General features: G+C 41.3%; 1 protein-coding gene across 4 annotated transcripts in view; it reads right to left on the bottom strand.

The window, feature by feature from the left end:
- BASP1 (brain abundant membrane attached signal protein 1) overlaps nucleotides 1–18,931 on the bottom strand; it is an 83,827-nt gene that overhangs the window by 22,476 nt on the left and 42,420 nt on the right. The window contains exon 1 of one of the 4 annotated variants that reach the window (XM_064596833.1): nucleotides 8,738–8,758. The exons of the other annotated variants lie outside the window; for them this stretch is intronic. The gene's annotated coding sequence lies outside the window, so the exon portion shown is untranslated. Of the gene's footprint in view, nucleotides 1–8,737; nucleotides 8,759–18,931 lie in introns of those variants that run through there. 4 annotated transcript variants of the gene reach the window in all.

Consider the following 18,931-nt stretch of genomic DNA (forward strand, 5'->3'; position numbering starts at 1 on the left):
TCTTTCCAGTCTATAACACCACAGGTGTTATCGGGGTGCAGACTCAAAAGTCTCAGTTCGGTGATCAAGGCTCTCCGCGACTTAGGGGTTGACTTGAAAGATATAGATTATTTTGAGCGATTTGGAAGGACCTTGGTAGCTCAGAATTCTATCAAGACTACACAGGAGAAAATAAAATCGCAAATAAGATGAGGACTCCAATTTCCTACTTTGCATCTGTTCTCCCAGAACTACTGTCATTACACTTATAAAAGATCATTGCAGAGATAAAGTTAATTTTCAAAACAAAACTAGCTAAATATTTTTTGAGTTCTGGAAATAAATAATAATTCATTATTTTCACAATTTTGTCAAATGATTTTACTTGCAGGATTAAAAGCAGAAATTGTAGAATTTAGCGTTCTTCCAGAGCAGGGGTCAGCAAACTGGGTCGCCTGCTTGCCTTTGAAAATGAAGTTGAATTAGAAGAACATAGCCATGCCCATTCATTTGCACAATGCAGCTGCTTTCATCCTGCACAAGCGGGGTTGAGTAGTTGTGACAGAAATCACATGGCTGGCAAAGCCTAAAACATTTACTATCTGGTCCTTTGGGGAAAAGTTTGCAGATCCCTGTCTAGTCTTAGATGAACACACTTGACCAGTGACTCAGTTCCTACTATCAGAGGAGGGTGTGATTCAAGTCTGAAAGATGCTGCAAAGATAGATCAGGCTCTTTTTGGTTTGCAATATTATTATCAGTAAAGAAGATGGTCACATGGGAATGTTTTAAGATTGGGAAACAAGATAGTCGCCGTTGTCCTCGTCATCTTCTTTTTTTTTTTAATTCTCATCACTTACTCTGTGTATTCTGAGCACTGGAGAGCAAAGAAACTTAGGTTGTAGTATCAATACAGCACTTACCAGGTCAAAAACCTCCTCTCAGGAGGCATGCATGGGACTAAAGCACAAAATCCCGACCAGAACCAATAAATGCACTTGGCTTCCAAGCCCCAGTTCCATTCCTTTCTCCTGCATGGCAAAGAGACAGTTGCCTAACCTCTGTAAGCCTGTTTTTCATATGCATAAAATGGGGATAATAATACCTTTAACGTGAGAGAAGATTTATTGAGAGAGTATCTATTAATAATTAAATGAGACAACAAAGACTTTAGTGCTCTTCTTGAGCAGACAGCGTGGTCTTGTGGTGCCCTTCGGATTATACCACACCTAGCCTTCTTTGAAGTTAAAAAGTCAAACAATAGTCCAATGGTGAAAGTGAAGCTAAAAACAAAAACAAAAACAAAAAACACAGCCATTGGGGCGCCTGAGTGGCTCAGTCGGTTAAGCATCTGATTTTAGCCCAGGGTCGTGAGACTGAGCCAAAGTTTGGCTCCACGCTGGGTGTGGAGCCTGCCTAAGATTCTCTCTCTCCCCCTCTCCCTCTGCCCCTCCCCACCCCTCTAAAAAACAGAGGAAAAAAAGAAAACACAGCTATTGTTTCCCTCTAATTTTCCACAGACCTGTCTTTCTCATCTTCAAGCCTCAACCTTCTTCTTCTCTCTTCTGTCCATGACTTCCTTCAAAGGTTCACAGAGGCATCACTGGTAGTTCTCATCACTTGAGCTGTCTTGCTTTTCCTGAGAGAGTCACCCACTTGCACAGTCTCAAGAGCCTTCTGGGATGCTGGGGGTTCCTTTGTCTCGTGTCGACAGCTTACCCACACTGTTCTTTCCTGAGCTACAAATGCAGCCATGCTGTGGTATACCACTGACCCAACACGGACATCCCTTGGGTACCTCAAACTCAAGATTTCCCCAAGTGAGCTCATCACCACCTTTCCCACCTACCTGAACCTCCTCCTTTTCCTGTGTTCCCCAGCCAAGAGACTAGAACCACCATCCGCCCCACTGCCCAGGCAGAAATACTGGGGTTTTGTGGACCAACCTGCACCACCAAGGTATCCAATTGCTTGTGTCCTTCTTCTACTTAAAATAAGTTCGTAACTCCACTATTGAGTGCTGGCAAATAAAATCCAATCTAAAGTATTATAGGTACTTCTGAAAAAAGAGAGCTTGGCACTCCAGCAGCCATTTTGATCATGAGGGCAGAAATCAACGTGGAGAATGAGCCTGGTACCTTGAAAACACCACTGAACTGCCACATCAGCCCTGGAGCCCATCTTTGGAATTTTATGTAAAAGAGAATTAAACTCCTCTGTCATTTAAGCCATTGTAATTTAAAATTTTCTGCTCTACCTATGCAAAAAAATCTAATTCTACCAGAGTAAAATTTCTCAAAACCACTCTTTAAGCAGCAAAAATTCAGGTTAAAATATCTCAACACATTTGGCAATAACATTATTCACAGGACTCCCTCCCCACCATGACCATCTCTCAAAAACATACATTTCTCAACAATTAGTGGTTGGAATATGGTATCACCTGAAAATACCAAATCTGCTAAATGAATTCACCACATAAAATATTACTGATGCTGTGAAAAATAAATAGTAACAAAAATTAGGTTGATTTTTAATACTGTAAAGTCAATGCAGCTAATGTCACAAAATAGATACATTCATCAAAGAATACATTTTCTATAAAATGCAGTTTTTATGAAGAATAAAGTGATGTTTAGTCAAGTGGGACAAACATCAAATTGACACTGGTGTATTTTAGTACGGATGGAACAAAGAGCACTAGCAAGAGTCTTAGCAGTAAGTAAAAGCAAAATGGAACCCTCAAAACACGTTCAAATGAGAAGCCTTAGGGACAGTCAAAAAAAAAAAAAAAAAGAGAGAGAGATCAGACTGTGGGTTTAAGAAAAAGTAATGAAGTAAGAAGATGCAAAGCAAAGATATAGAAATGTTAGTATGGGGGCGCCTGGGTGGCTCAGTTGGTTAAGCGACTGCCTTCGGCTCAGGTCATGATCCTGGAGTCCCAGGATCGAGTCCCGCATCGGGCTCCCTGCTCGGCAGGGAGTCTGCTTCTCCCTCTGACCCTCCTCCCTCTCATGCTCTCTGTCTCTCATTCTCTCTCTCGCAAATAAATAAATAAAATCTTTAAAAAAAAAAAAAAAAAGAAATGTTAGTATGTGCAAAAAAAAAAAAAAGCCATTTATAGAAAACATTAGAGAGTCTACACCGAAGGCTTAAAAGGGTAAAGAAGCTGTGTGTCACCACTGATTTTAAGTAGGGTTTAAAAAAAAAGATGATGAGAACTGCCTCACCACTGATGGAACAGGACCAAAGAAGTCTCTGGAACTAGTAACTGAATTTGGCTTTGCAAATTCCACGTTAGTGAATCACGTCTATGTAGACTTTTGCTAGCCCCACGGCTCAGGAGGGAACAGAAGACCCTGAACTTTGTGACCCAGGGAGATAAAACTCTGACTTGCGGCCACATGCACGCACCCAGCAAGAGGAGCAGACAGCCCCTTACCTTTAATCTTCTTCGGGCTGAAAAACAAGGCTTTGCGAGTCTGATACCTGACATGACATGGTCGCTCGCACAGGTCAGACCCACCCAAGAGGTGAGGCAAGGCCAGGCCAGCAACAGGGAAGGTTCCTGCGTCGCGGGGCACTGCAGACGTGGGGCAAGGGTGTCAGCTCTCAAGGGCCCTGTAAAGTCTGAAAGTTTTGAGATCTCAAAGAAATAAAGCAGAGCCTCCAAAATACAAAGAGACTTTAATGAAGAAGTCCTTAAGTGTGGTTACAGACAGAATGCTTATTATGCCCCCCACCAACCTCGTATGTTGAAACCTAATCCCCAGTGTGATGGTATTTGGAGGGAGGGCCTCTGGGAGGTGGGTGTTAGGTCACACCGGGGAAGCCCTGATGAATGGGATCAGCGCTCTTTCTCAGATGGACCCCAGAGAGGACCTGGCCCCCTCCACCCCATGAGCCGAGGGCAAGAACACAGTCCTCGATCAACCAGGGAGAGGGCTCCTACCAGACCCCGAATCTGTCAGTGCCTTGACCCTGGCCTTCCCAGCCTCAAAGCCGAGGGAAATTAGTATTTATTGCTTAAGCCACTCGCTCTCGTGGATTTTGTCAGAGCTACCTGAAGGGGCTAAGACAAATGTTTACAGTAATAGTGATGTCATCAAGCTTCTACAAATCAACACATATGGATTTATCAAACACATATAGATTAATGCAAAATACACTTAATTTGAGATGTGAGCGTTTTAAAGTTTAATATGATGTGGTATAAGCCCTCCATAATTAAGAGACGCTAAAACTTGTGGAATGGTGGTATGAGACTAGGAAAAAGGTAATCAAGGAGCAACAATATGGGAAAGCACCTTACGAGCTACAAGAAAGCACCATTGCAATGGGGCATGTATTTTTATCCAGATGTTAGGGTGCCATCCGGCCCTCTTATTTAATGTGGGCAACCATAAACATGCTTGTTTTAGGACATCGTGCTACCCTCTCGGCTGAAAGCAACTCACATTCTACAGTGGAACACGATGTCTCCTCACTTCTGAGTTTGCAAGAACACCTCTGACTGAACTTGGTCCTCAAGTGCACGCAATGAGGATGTTCCGTCATAGAAGACACACTGCACTATCCTTATGGTAATGATTACTAAACACCACCATTCCCCAGAGTAATGTCCAACTCGAGCTGGAGATACTTTTAAATGATTCTACTGAAGGGATCCCCCCCCCGCCCATCACTGAGATACACAGAGCACAGTCAACCACAGAATTAATGCCACATATGCACTGAAGTTCAAAATTTTGTAGCCTTATCCATCACACACAGCAACAGCACATGATAAAAAATAACCTTTTATTTTAAAAAGTATAGTGTAATTGCTTTCACTTCAAATCAGCAGATGAAGGTCCCAACAGAGGCTGCTCTGATAGGCACACCTATTGGTCAATTTCTCCAGGTAACAAACATTGTTAGATAGGATCTTGGTCTTTCCATCACATCAGTTTACAGTGGCTAAATATAAGTGTGTGCCAGACTGTTGCATTTACAGCTGAAGGGAGAATTCCAACAATATGCTACAGGAAACCATCTAAAATATATTTACCAGAAGAATATTATTTATTTTTATACATATACATATTTTTTTTAGTGAGCTCAACACCCCATGTGGGGCATGAATGTATGACCCCAAGATCAAGAGTCACATGCTCTACCGACTGAGCCAGCCACGCACCCCACATTACTAGAATACAGACTAGCATGAAACCATCTGTTCACTATCCCAGGTCTGGAATATCTCAGACCTGTTTGAACTGAAACAATCATAAGTAAGTGAGAACAAGACAAACGAAGACGCATGACCCTAGGGAACTGGCCAGCCCATGGCCAAGACAGCCCCGTGGTGGCCCAGATGCAGAGATTCACAGTTTCTCTGATCATTAATGCCTTTTCCCCCAGGAAACACTGGGGCACTGTTAAAGAGACCACAAAAATGCTAAATATTTTCCAAATCCTCTGCAGTACATTTATCCCCTGATTCTCATAACACAAAGTCTACCAATTCTTTTAAGTTAAATCTGGGACATACGAAGTGGGATTCAGATGGCCATTTTCACGTGCTTAATTCCAGCCACTGTCTTATACTGAAAGAGGTACAATTTCTTAAAATTAACTGAGGAGTTATTCCATCAAAGGCCAGCTTAAGTGCTGGGCCAGGAACTTTATAGGCCACATCAAAGTTGACTCCCAACCATGCACACCTTTTGAAGGAGTATTCCAGATAAGAGTTACAACTTGCAGATCAGAGTATATGGAACACCCACCCACTGGGCAGTCTGGTATTCAACTGTTTCTTCCATAGTTGAATGAAGACACAGTAACATTTATATTTTTCAATCCCCTGCACCAAACGAAAACATCACTATAACTTACTTGTACGTATGAAGAATCCACATCCTTTAGAGCACCTGTGGAACCCTCCTCAGTCTCTGGGGCCCTGGATCAAAAGCCTCTCAGATCCATGTTTAGAAGTAAGAATTCAACACTCAGAAATTGAAATGATTTTTATAAGGTGAGACAGGATGACTGACAGAAGCTTAGGTGCTTCTCTTCAATGGTTACACCAGAGTTCAGATCCCCAGAGACTCTGGGGGTGCAAAAAGGCAATTTTGATAAAGGTCTCTTATGGAAGGGCTTGTAAAGCAAATTGTGGAAATGGGCAATTAGGGAATGAGGCCCCTCTTTCAGATTCCTCTAAGTTACAAAGACCCTCATACGCCTGTGTCTAGTTACAGAAACTGAGTTGATCCAAAGCATAGTACCATTTCTCTAATAATAAGCTGTGCTTAACGGAATTCAAATTAAACAGCAATAGTTGAAATAATAACCAGAACCCCATTCTAAATCTAAAAATCCCCTTCAAGTTCACCAGCTTGCATGGAGTTTGGCCCCTGGCTCAGATTTTTCTCCCCTGCCCGTCTAACAACACTGCATTGGAGAGCTATAGACTCGGGGATCTTGCCACTGCCTTGTTAGTATTCACCCTTCGAGTAAATAACAGTCCCACTGGCTCCCCAGTGCCATCATGGGGGCTCAGTTTTCAACCTAATTTTCAGGGCTGTCGTGGCCACTGTGATCTAGAATTTCTACCTTCCCAAAGGTCTTTTACGGGAAGGGCTTGGTTCTTGTCAATATAGTTGAGACTGTCCTCTGAAGAGGACTAAGCCCATCCTCAGAGCTGAGACAAGTTGTGGTAATTATTTCTGGCTGAAAGACCTTTCCCAAATACTTTTTTTTTTTTTTAAGATTTATTTATTTGAGAGAGAAAGAAAGAGAGCAGGAACAGGGGGAGGGGCAGAGGGAGAGAATTTCAAGCAGACTCCCCACTGAGTGTGAAGCCCAACACGAGGCTGGATCCCAGGACCCCGAGATCATGACCTGAGCCGAAATCAAGAGTCGGATGCGTAACCAACTGAGCCACCCAGGTGCCCCATCCTCCAAATGCTTTTGAGTAGGATGGGGCTCTACAATGAAGCCATCCTCAAGAATTCTAGAAAAATTCTAGAAAACATCTATCCCTTTCTAGAGTCTTCTTAACATTTTTTTCTCTATCCACATTTCATTGATACTATCCACTCATCAGTAATTCACTACATTTCCCAGTTTTATGTTGACTCTACGAAAGCAAACACAAGCTGAGGCATCACACGCACATCGGTCTGAATCCTGATGCTTTCAAATAATCCATCCTGATACCAGCCGAGTTATCCCACACAATGAATTTATTCCCTACGATCTCAAGTCTTTCTTTCTCTCCTTTTCTTTTCTTCCCTCCCTTCCCCCTTTCTCTATTTTTGTCTTTTCTCACCCCAGCAAGTTTTCTCTGTATTTTTCTTTTTTTTTAAACTTTTTTTTTTTTTAAAGATTTTATTTATTTATTTGAGAGAGAGAGAATGAGAGAGAGAGCACATGAGAGGGGGGAGGGTCAGAGGGAGAAGCAGACTCCCTGCCGAGCAGGGAGCCCGATGCAGGACTCGATCCTGGGACTCCAGGACATGACCTGAGCCGAAGGCAGTCGCTTAACCAACTGAGCCACCCAGGCGCCCCTCTGTATTTTTCTAATAGTTAAGGAGATACTCTGCCGGGGGTGGGGGGTGGGGGGATTATGTAACTTTCTATGCAAGGCCTAGTAATTTCTAAAAGCCTATAAAATTATACAATTTATTTATCATTAATCTCAGAATTTCATATATTAAAGCGCTGAGGTGAGAATGTTTAAAAAAGAAATAGAATTAATCATAGAGGCAAAGTGGTATTTATAGATTTGTACAGATTTATACACAAAATATATATTTGGTACTTAGATTTAGCACTTATACAATGTCTATTAACAATTAGAATATAATAGTGAAACCAAACAGTGTTAATGGAATAGCTCCACGGAGCTAAAAATAGCATCAACAATGATAAGATACACTCCACCTTCAAAATGAGAGCAAAAAATAATGTTTTAAAAATTCGATTTTAATTTTAAAATAACCTAATTTAATGTAATTTATTTGGTAGCCACTACAGGGGAAAAGGTCTTATTTCAACGTTGACATTTAACTATCTGTTAAAAAACTGTAATTATAGTGTCTTCAGTGCACATCAGTGCAAATATACATTCAATAATATACTTCTATCAAGTCCTACTTTGGTTAAAATATCACTTTAGGATCTGACAGTACCTACAATAGCAGTGTATGTGTGGGTAACTCAGAGTCCTCTACCATGAGTTCCCTCCTCCCTAAAATGGGGGTTGAAGAGGTGACCCCCAGGATTCAATATCAGACCCCAGCTTGGCAGGAGTTACTAACCACAACACAGGTCCCCAGATATTCAGATAAGATACTGCTCGGCCAGAATGTGTTTTCCTGATACTGGATAACACTCTTACATTTTATTCATGTTTAAGGTTCAGTATAATTTTTACCGGTACACACAGGGCAAAGCAAACAATAGTGACAACTATATAAAATTCAGTCTGAAGTTAAAGCAGATCACTCATAAGCATAAATCCAATTATACTGGCATGAATTAAATTACTTGTTAAACACACACACACACAATGCTGGACCAAACTTTCCTCTGGAAATGTGTAATGTACACATTCTGATCAGGAAGGTATATATTGGAAATACTGAATATGCAGATTCCCACAGAACAGAAATTTATCTTCTACTATTTGAGAATCTAAAATATCAATTAGAAATCTTGAACCCTGTTTTATGGTTTACAGTGTAAGCATCTATTTGCAAAGAATTAACTTTACCTGATTTCACATAGTACCCAGCACATCCTGCACTGGAGAAACTGCCTGATGAACATTCTGGCAAGAGCTCTACCGCTTTGTTCTCTGTTGGCAGTAGATAAATATTCATTGAAGACATATAAGGTACAGGATGCTGGAAAATGAGCCGTGCACAGAACACAGGGGGGCTGGTAGCAGAGTGCAGACAGGATAGGCTAATAAGGGAGACAGTTAAAGAGTCACACACAAATCAAACAACTTCACCAACAATACGATCATACAATAAGACACAGTCCACGAATAAGTAAGACAAAATCACAAGCAAAATAATGACAATCTGTCACAAATGCTCTAAGGAAACAGAGATCTAGATTGGAGCAGGGAAAGGAATGACAGCAACTACCACTCTTTCTTCAGGGGTGCTCCCTGCCTGGTTAATCCCTACAACAACCCCAATTAGACCTCTTTCGTATCAAATCAGACATAAAAGTAACCAAAGCTAAGAAGGTTGGAGGCAATGGCCCAAGCCAATGTAGACATAAATAAGGTGAGAACTGAGGATTTAAGTCCAGGTGGATCTATCACGACAGCCCTTCATCACCCAGGCCAAGGGACCGGGGGAGGGGGTGTCTGGGACACCAGGGGCCTTCAGGGGCTCACACGCACCAGGATGGCCATGGGCATTGGCTCTGCTCCAGTTGCAGGACAGATCTGTGTGAGCTTCGGAATCTAGTTCATTTCCAACAAATGCAGTTCATGGACAGCACTTATTTAAAGAAGTAGAATAAAAGTTACCCAAATTAGAAGCAACAAAGTAAGTTTTTCTGTTGACTGGGACTGCTTCCGGCAAGTTACTAGCATGGAATGTGGGCCAAGAAGGGCTAAGTCACACTGGCTACATAAACTCTTATTTCCCTGTGTCAAAATTTCATCATCCGTACAATGGGATTAACAACAGTACCTACCTCATCAGGTTGCTCTACCTTAAAATGTCAATCTTTGGAAAGCTTGGAACACTGCCTGAGTGTAAGCCTGTGTTCAGTAGGCCAAAAGGTTTTATTTTCTTATATTGCAATATATTGCAATTAAAAGAGATTATAAAATGTGGCAAAATACCATTGAAAAAAAAAAGAATCTCTACAGAGTTTTGTCTTCCCTGTAATGATGGTTTTACGCTGTCACCTTAGAGTCGAAATCACAACAATCCAGGCTTTTTATTTAGTAGTCTTTGAAATTACATCTCTATTAACAGTTCCAACTATAGGATTACAGACTGAAAGAGGAAAGGCAAACGCCACCACACTGTGGGAGTGACATTTCCAAAGACTCCACCACCACCATGGTAGTTAGCAGTAAAAAGGATTCTAAATAAGTACATATTCACAGATTTGAGGGGAATCCAGACAAGTTTTGCCTCACTAATTGGAGCATGGATTTTCAACCCTAAGAGGACATTATGAGATGCAAATATGCCACACGTATCTGAAATCCCGGATGGGTCCTAATGAGAATCAGCCTTGCTTTGCCAGGCCGTGGAAGGGAGATACATGAAGCTGTAATCTGGACTGATAGCCCGGGCTATCTAAACACATCCTCAGGACACTGAGGCCCTCCATCCCAGGATGAGTGTGAGGTCAATGATTATCACCAAATATACGGTCTTCTGTTACAGGTACCAACACTGACCTATGTATTCGGACCCCGAATTTGGTGGCTTCAGAAATGGTTTACCAAGAAAAAACAAAGGGAATGAGAGGACTTTTCATATATGCCATATCTTCTTCCAGAAAGAGCTAAAGGTCATGTGCAATATTTAGTCGCGTGTTGATGGATTATCCAGGTAAGAAGGTGTCGAGTGGTTTTATCTGTCAACTCATTTATATATTCTATTGGATGAAGCCAACTCCACTAACCCAATCCTCCTTTCCTAGGCATTTATCAGAACTGGACACTCCTCATTTGAGTGGAAAGATACTTAAAAGTCTACCAAAGATTACCAAAGTTGAACAGAAAGCAGGTGATTAACAGTTTACACTCAAACAGAAATTTCCACGTATTCTTTGAAAAGTCATTGTCACAACAATATTTAAATGCAATTCATAATGAGTCATGTTTAAATAGCAATATCGCTTATGTCACACTTCAGATATTTACCAGAAATTACGAATAATTCCCGGTGCTAGGAAATAGGATGACAAACTAGAGATGGCATGAGGCAGTCAGAGAGACGGCAGGGGATGAAGAGGAAAAGGTGAGCCAACGTCCAATGAGAAAGGGCTGTGGCTACCCTCCAGCACATTCGTTCGAGACCAGGGAGGGGCCAAGCAAGCATTTTTCCTCCTCGCTTTCATAGGTTCCACAGAAACCCCTGACACAGAGCATCAAATGCTCAACACAGAGTATTAAAGGTTTCTGCACACCGTTCTGAAGCTTGACATTCTTCTTCATTTACATTTAACTACACGTTTCATCAAATAAACATCAAATTATTCCCAATATAAACATTGGTAGGTGTTAGTTGAAAGGGAGAGATGGGAGGCTCAAGCTTCTGCAGTTTCTTTGAAGTTTTATTTTGGTTTCAATAAAAACTAGGAAAGCCAGCTATGTAAATTGAGTTGGTTGAAAACAGCAACCACTTTTCCTGTGTAAGAAGGCTGAAATGGCAAGAACCAAATGAATCCGTTAAGATTTTAAGGAGAAAGAAAAGTACAGTGCTGTTCTTTAAAAAAAAAAAAGGCAATTTCAATAAAGAGAAAACAGAAAGGCATCTAGACAATAAATACAATTCACAAAACATGTTTCAAGTCAAAAACCAAATAAAGTGTCAATGGAAGTGCCAAGCTGAAAAGACAATGATCCCCCAAAAATCACTTACATAACTACACAGACTCTTCACACACACACACACACACACACACACACAATCGTGTTGCACCCAGGTTGGGAACACGAGTACTCTCACTTGAGAAAGCAACATCAGGGAAGACCTAGCAAGAGTCAGGTGACAGAATCCTCATTGAAATACCTCATTCCCACAGGTCCACACCTGTAATACCTGAAAGTTCAACCACAGACTTCGGCAGTTTTCCTTCTCCAAAATGAAAACTAATCCAAGTCACCAAGGTTAAGGACTATAGTCTGTGTTTTAATTCAGACAAGCATTCCAGATGAGCTCAAAGGAAGGTTTTTCAGGTCCCTAATCAGATAGCCCTATCAGTCTTTCAGTCTTTGTTTCAACACTTTCATGAGGAATCCTTGGGTGTTTACTGCAATGTGCGCTGGGAGATTCCATTAACAAGCTTTCAAGGTCTACAGAAAAATTCCAGCTTTTGAAAATTTCAGGGGAATTACACAGTAACACACCAGCTTTTTTGATACACAGAATTGGGATCTATTTATATCAAAACTGCCTATTAACAATTTTTCTTAAAATATGGACTTAATTAAAAGTGTGCATTAGGGCGCCTGGGTGGCTCAGTTGGTTAAGCAACTGCCTTCGGCTCAGGTCATGATCCTGGAGTCCCGGGATCGAGTCCCGAATCGGGCTCCCTGCTCAGCAGGGAGTCTGCTTCTCCCTCTGACCCTCCCCCCTCTCATGTGCTCTCTCTCTCCTCTCATCCTCTCTCTCAAATAAATAAATAAAATCTTTAAAAAAAAAATTAAAAAAAAGATAAAAGTGTGCATTAATCATATTTGAACTACTCAGCCTCTAGATATCAGAATCTATGAGGACTTCATAAAAATCTTTAATTCCTATTATTAAAATATTGGGTTTTTTTTTTTAACAATGACATGAAAACTAAGCCCATAAGACATACTTTCAGAATATATTCAGCAGCCATTTAACTATTTAGGACAGAACATTAACACAAAGGGAACACTTGATTTCCTATTTACCAGCCAGGAAACTAGTTCTCTGAATTACCTGCGCAAGATCACCACCCATTATACACTGGTTTAACACCTGTAATAAGTCATTTTTGCTTTTCTCCTTGAAAGGTAGAATAATCTCAAGGATTAATGCATTGATTCACACTGAGGAATTACTCTGGGCCACCTACTGCCTGAAGTTCTAGGAAAACCATAGTGAAGCAGACAGGGTTCCAGTGAGAAATAATCATTTGTCAGCCATTAGAGATGGCAGGTAGTACAAGGCTAGAGGCTTTATAAGAGATTGGTTACCAACCTTGCCCTAACTTTGTTGAGATTAAAAAAAAAAAAAAAATGTTCGAGAGTCTCAGCTACTTCTGTAAACTATTTGCAATTTAGGAGTCCAGAGAAACCAGCACTTTAGGGCAAAAGGGACTAATACTACATATGGAGGGAAATAGAATACCCGTAACAAAATATTAAGGGAAAAATGATCTGTTGTCCACCTTAGCACTGCAAACTTACCCAATTCATAGAGAAGCTCTGAAATTAACATTTTCCAAAGCAGACTTAATCCCAATAAAACGTTTTCTTTGTACAGAGATCAGCCCCTTTTCATGTGTAGGTCATGTGTAATTTCAGAGTCGTTTCCATGCATGCCCAATTTGTGTTCCTAGGGATTACATCGCTCTCTGGAATAAAGGACAAACACCACTTATACCTTAGATTCAAGAAGTTAGCTTCCCTAGAATAAGGATTTGTAGGATCCTGCACACCACCGTGAGCTCATCTTAAACTCTTGAAGATGGGAGCAACAGAAACTCTTCCCTCAGTTTCTTCAGCCAAGTACCCTGTCAGTGTGGTTAGACTTACAGGAGAGAGCACCTGCTGGGGACATTTCCCCAAGAGGTCCTTCAGGCACTGTAGGGTAGAGATACAAAGTATATGCTTACTGTGTTTTAATTACTAACTATTTTTGGAAGGCTCTTCCTTCCATTTCTAATCCTTAAAATACTTTGTTTTTGATGGAAATGTAAGATACATACATGTCTTTTCTATCTGGTAATTAAGACCTTTAAATGAAACAAAATCAATCCTGAATTCCATATTCTCAAAGGGATATTCACATAAAGCTCTTTCAATCGTTGCCAACTGAACTTGGAATATCTCACATGGCTTAGTCAAGTAAAAGAGGTGGTACAGTAGAACAGAGAAAAGACAGAAGCAATGACTGTCCTGTGTATGTAGGGACCAAGACTTGTCTCACTGTAATTGCTGGTGTGCTTGTTTGCCTTCCCCAACTCTAAGCTCCTTAAAGGAAGGAAACGGTCTTTGTATCTCCCAGCTCATTCAATAAACAAACATTAATTCTGCAATAGTTTAATGTGGTTTGTATTTTCCCACGTTGCCTTTAACAGAGCAGAAAAATCCCACATTGGCTGCTCATTTGAACTGCTTTTAAAAAGCCTGGTCTCCACACTGATCTTTAAATAAAGGATACATTCATCACAAAAGCAGTATTTGTATCTTTTAACTATGTAATTTTTTTTTTTTTTTACTTATGACTGCGAATGTGTGAGTGTACATCTTGTGCATCCACCCCAATAACATGTTTATGAAGCAGAAATCAAATAATCTTCACAACTGAAGGGGAGGGGGGCAAAGTATGTGCCCACAACAGCCGAAGACTGAGGCCCCACATGAATTTCCCAGAGTTCAAAGATGACCGAATCTAAACATCTACAGCAATATTGCTTGGGCTTCCTTAATGCAAGTCACATCAGAGGGTTTAAGGAAAAATAAAGGATGGAAAATATCATCTAGTAAACTGCTTGGAAATACACATAAAAGGGGTCTCAGTCAGTCAGTTTGTGTCATAAATTCCTGCTCAACCATCGATACCATGTCATTCCAGCGAATCACATCTTCCGAGTACCTAACCTACAACGGGGCCAAGGGTTCCAAACAGCACGTGAAGTTAGGGAGACTAAATAGGGCCTAAGATAAAAAATGAACTGCAAAGAGTTATCACTGCCCTTTCTATTCTACTTTCCGATTTAAATCAAACTGGCTTGACCCTATGGATTAGCCAACTTACAGCTTCACTCTCTCTTTTCCTGAGGGCGCTTTCGATGTATAGAGAAGTGCCCTTCTGAATGCTGAGCTGAGGGGCATTAGGGGGCGGAGGTCACAGGTGCAGAGACCACCACTAACTAGCTAATTCATAAACTGAATTCATTTAAAATGAGACAACTTAAAGATGAAGTATTGATTTAACAGTATAAGTACCAAGTGCTTAGGGTATAAATCATGTAGATGGTCTCACACCCCAACTCAGCTCACAAATGTAGGCAATAAAGGCTATGATCATCTCAACTATACTTTTAATATGTAAAAAAGAAACCTATTACAAGAAAAATTTTGCAAATAAAAAATGTCAATATCTAGAAACATTTTAGAATGAGTAAACTGTTATTGTCAGATACAGGTTTACTGAAACCCTGTGTTACTATTTCTTAAATACAGATTGATTTGGAAATCCATTTTGTATCAATGTAAAAAACTACAAACTGTTTTTGTTTTTTTTTTTTATTTAATAAGAATCCCATCAATAAGACTCAACTTGAGGAAACTAGACACAGATCTGTGAGAGATCTCAGAGTTGACAGTATTTATCGCTCTAATCATCTTAGTTCAAACTAAAGCACAACGCTCAGGGAGGAGACAATGACAGTTGACTGCTGGCCATCAAGGAGTGTATGAAAAGGAGGAGGGGAAGGGGAAATCACAAATGCCTTCTTAATTGTGTGCCCCTCACCCCCTAAAGGAAACACTATGTTTGCTAAAGGTTCATCACCAGCTGGTTCCTGGACTTGAAGGCAAAACAAGTAACATTCTGAAATAGGCCCTATTTGTATAGAATGATGCCAAATGGCCAAAGGAAACATGCCCTCCTGTGCATTCAGCCCTTCCCATGACCACAGGTTCTGAACTAGAAACTGACATCCAATGATGAATGAAGCAAGCTTCCAGCATGGAGGGATGTACAAGTTACAGTAAGTGGTTACAGCATAGAACCAGGGCTAAGTTCGTTTTTACTTTGTTATAATCAACTAATGTGTAAAGATTTAAAACCACACGCCATCTGGGGGCCTAACACGCCCAACTTCACAAAGGCTGTTAGGTAATGCATTGGTTAAGTTGTTCAGTCCTGACCGATCCAGTGCGGACCCATGATATCCAGTAACTTGGAGGAAAAGATGAGGAACGTACCTATAATATAATCAGCCCCAGCTTTCACTCGCTGTGGGTTTATTTCTGAAAAGATTCCATAGTGTAACAGTGTTTGTTTCCCACAAATAATACAGTTTCATTCTTCCTTGGAGACCCTACCTGGGGAGGAAGCTTAGATGCATAAGCCGTTAGTACTAATTATTCGTAATGTCTCAGGGCTTTATAACAATTACTACTAAAGTTACTGCCTGGAAACAGGATAATTACACTAATTAGAGTTCATCAGCTATTCATCTTCCTAGTAAGCACAACAGATGAGGTGAAATTTAGTGTCCATAAATGGAAGCCCTTTCAGCTGCCCAAGGTGATTTCCAGAAGAAATATAATGTATGGCAGGCAACCTTGTACACTGCACAAACATGGAGTGCTTGGCACGCATCCGAAGTGTCCTAGAACACTGTTACGGGTCGGCGAAACCAATACATTCCTGCCTTCTGGTCTTTCCATCCAGAGGAGTAGAGACATTAAATAATCCTATCAGTTTTGATCAATGCAAGAACAAAAATGCCAAGTGCTACAAGACATGTGAGGACAGTCAGGAAAGGCATCTCTGAAAAAGTGGCATTTAACTGAAGAATACTTGGGCAGTGGAAGAAAGAATATTCCAGGCAGAAGGAATAGTAGGCAAGAGCCTGAGAGAACCAAGCGGGGGGCCATATGGCTGAGAACAGAGGGTGGATGAGAGAGAAGGATGAGGGAGTTTGAAGAGGAAACTAGAAGATGAGTGTGCAGGGACTTGTAGATCATCAAGAATTTTTGTATTTTATTCTAAGTGGACCAGAAAGTCATGATATAAAGTCTTAGGCAGAGGGATGCCATGCTCGGATATAGAAGAGTATTAGGGCAGTAATCAAGGAGAGTATAGAAGCCTCTACTAGGTTCATGGCTTAGAGTAGAGGGCATTGAACATACGGAGAGACAATGACAAGGTAGACTAGAGCTTTGTCACCAGGAAGAGCCCAGTGTTCAGGAATGAGAGGAAGAAGGACTGACCAAGAATGAGCGCTAAATGAGGACCATGGACATCGGCTTGAAAATAGATGTTGCATAAACTGAAGAGTTAAAATTAAAAATTCTATTACTTAAAGCACATTTTATGCAGAAAGTAATTTACCACTTATAAGTTTTTATAAAAGATACTACTAAATAGTACCAACTTCCAATTATTTTAGGGCCTGTGGATCTGCTGTAGTAAAACTGAACTGTTATATTCAATTTCGTGGTGGATTAACGAGGTAATATTTTTATTGCTGGAGTTAACACAACATGACGTGACCTGAAATTTGAAACAGTAAAGGCAGTGGTTGAATCACTCCAGAGGGCACCCTCCAACACTGCAAACTGTTTCAGAAAGAGTCTCTCCGAAGTGTTAAGCAGAAGCATATACCCACATCCACATCTGTTGAGAATGCCCCTCAAAAAATCCCGTAAGCATCACTACTTGTTTTATTGCCTGGAAAGACCCAAAATTTATGAGCCTTGATTTCTGCAGTCATCCAGACTTCATATGGTTCCTGACACTCCTTACTTTCCACCCCCTAGTGTCCCACTGTATGGTAAACCTTTCGTCACAACTCTACCCACTCCTCCCACACCCGCCTTTGTTAAAACCCCTGTCTTCCATCATCTCCATCCATTAAAACCTGCTCCATGGTAAGATTGTGTGTGGTGAATCCCTACCAAAAAGCCTTGATGCTAGAGGAGAATTTTAAATTAGCCTATGCATCTGTTCAACTCTTTCATCAACAATAAGGTGTGTTTGCCATTTTCACTGTTGGTAGGAGCTTTTTAAAGAGGGCTTTCCTCAAATAACTCCATCTTAATATACTCAAGACTAGCTAGTTCTTTACACTGTCCTAAGTAAGTCTTTCTGTCACTTCCATTGTTCACTCTCTTGTCACATTTGGGTATGTGGATATCCAAATGGGAAAGCCTTCAGGCAGAGGCAAAAAATCTTAATACAAGGCTAGAGTGAAAACCAGGTCTCACCACACGTTAATGCTCACCAGTTGGTGGCAACTGCTCAGAGCACTGTGTTGGGGATTCCAAGGCCTCTGGCATGTACCCACGTCCATGATGCGCCCAACAGAGGGGACAGTACCTGCCTACACCCTTTGCCATCCCCAGTACAACAAAGCCACAGAAACACGACTTTGAATCTTACACCAGGCTTGATATTTTCTAGTGATGTGAAACTTGGGGAAATTAACTTCTCTGCAACTCATGTCAAATGGAGGTCCTTATGTTTGCCCCCCATGGGTTGGTGAGGACCAAGCCAGGGGCTCAAGTACTATTGATTCTCTCCGCTCTCCTCTCAAGGGCAGGGACGAGTGAAGGAGCTTTCTGCACAAAACTTTCGAAGGTTTCTATTTCTTAATATCAAGCATGAATTGTTACAGGTTGAGCTGTGTTCCCACACAATTCATCCATTGGAGCCCTAACCTCCAGTACCTCAAAACGTGAATGTATTTGGAGACAGGGCCTCTAAGGTGAGATTAAGCTAAAATGAGGCCGTTAGGGTGGACAACCTTCATCCAGTAGGACCGGTGTGCTTATAGAGAGTAGGAAGAGACATCAGGGAGGGATGTGTGGACACAGATGCAGGAGGACCCAGCAAAAGGGTGGCCATCTACAAGCCAAGGAGAGGGACTTCGGAAGAAACTAAACATGCCGACACCTTGATCGTGTACTTCCAGCTTCCACAAACTATGAGAAAAGCAATTTCTCTTGTTTAACCCATGCAGTCTGTGGTATTGCATAATGGCAGCCCGAGAAGACCAAGACAGGAACAAAGCATTGGTGTCTTCTACAGTTTCCATTACTACATGTTTGTTTCCCCACCTCTCCTGCCCCTTCCCTTCCTCCTGTCACACAAACACCAGGAGGAGGAGGGAGCAGGGGGGCTCACTGACAAGAGGTCACTGACTGCGGACCTGGAACAGTGTAGTTTTGCTTACTTTCTGTACTTACCAGAAATCCTGCCCACACACAGGGAATCTAGACACTCCTAGAAACAGAAAGGAATAGTGTTCCCCTCTCTCCAGCCAGAAA

This window comes from Mirounga angustirostris, unplaced genomic scaffold (genome assembly GCF_029215605.1).
Source record: "Mirounga angustirostris isolate CCGP_5_RB_7025 unplaced genomic scaffold, mMirAng1.0.hap1 SCAF_7, whole genome shotgun sequence".
NCBI classification, from domain to species: Eukaryota; Metazoa; Chordata; class Mammalia; order Carnivora; family Phocidae; genus Mirounga; species Mirounga angustirostris.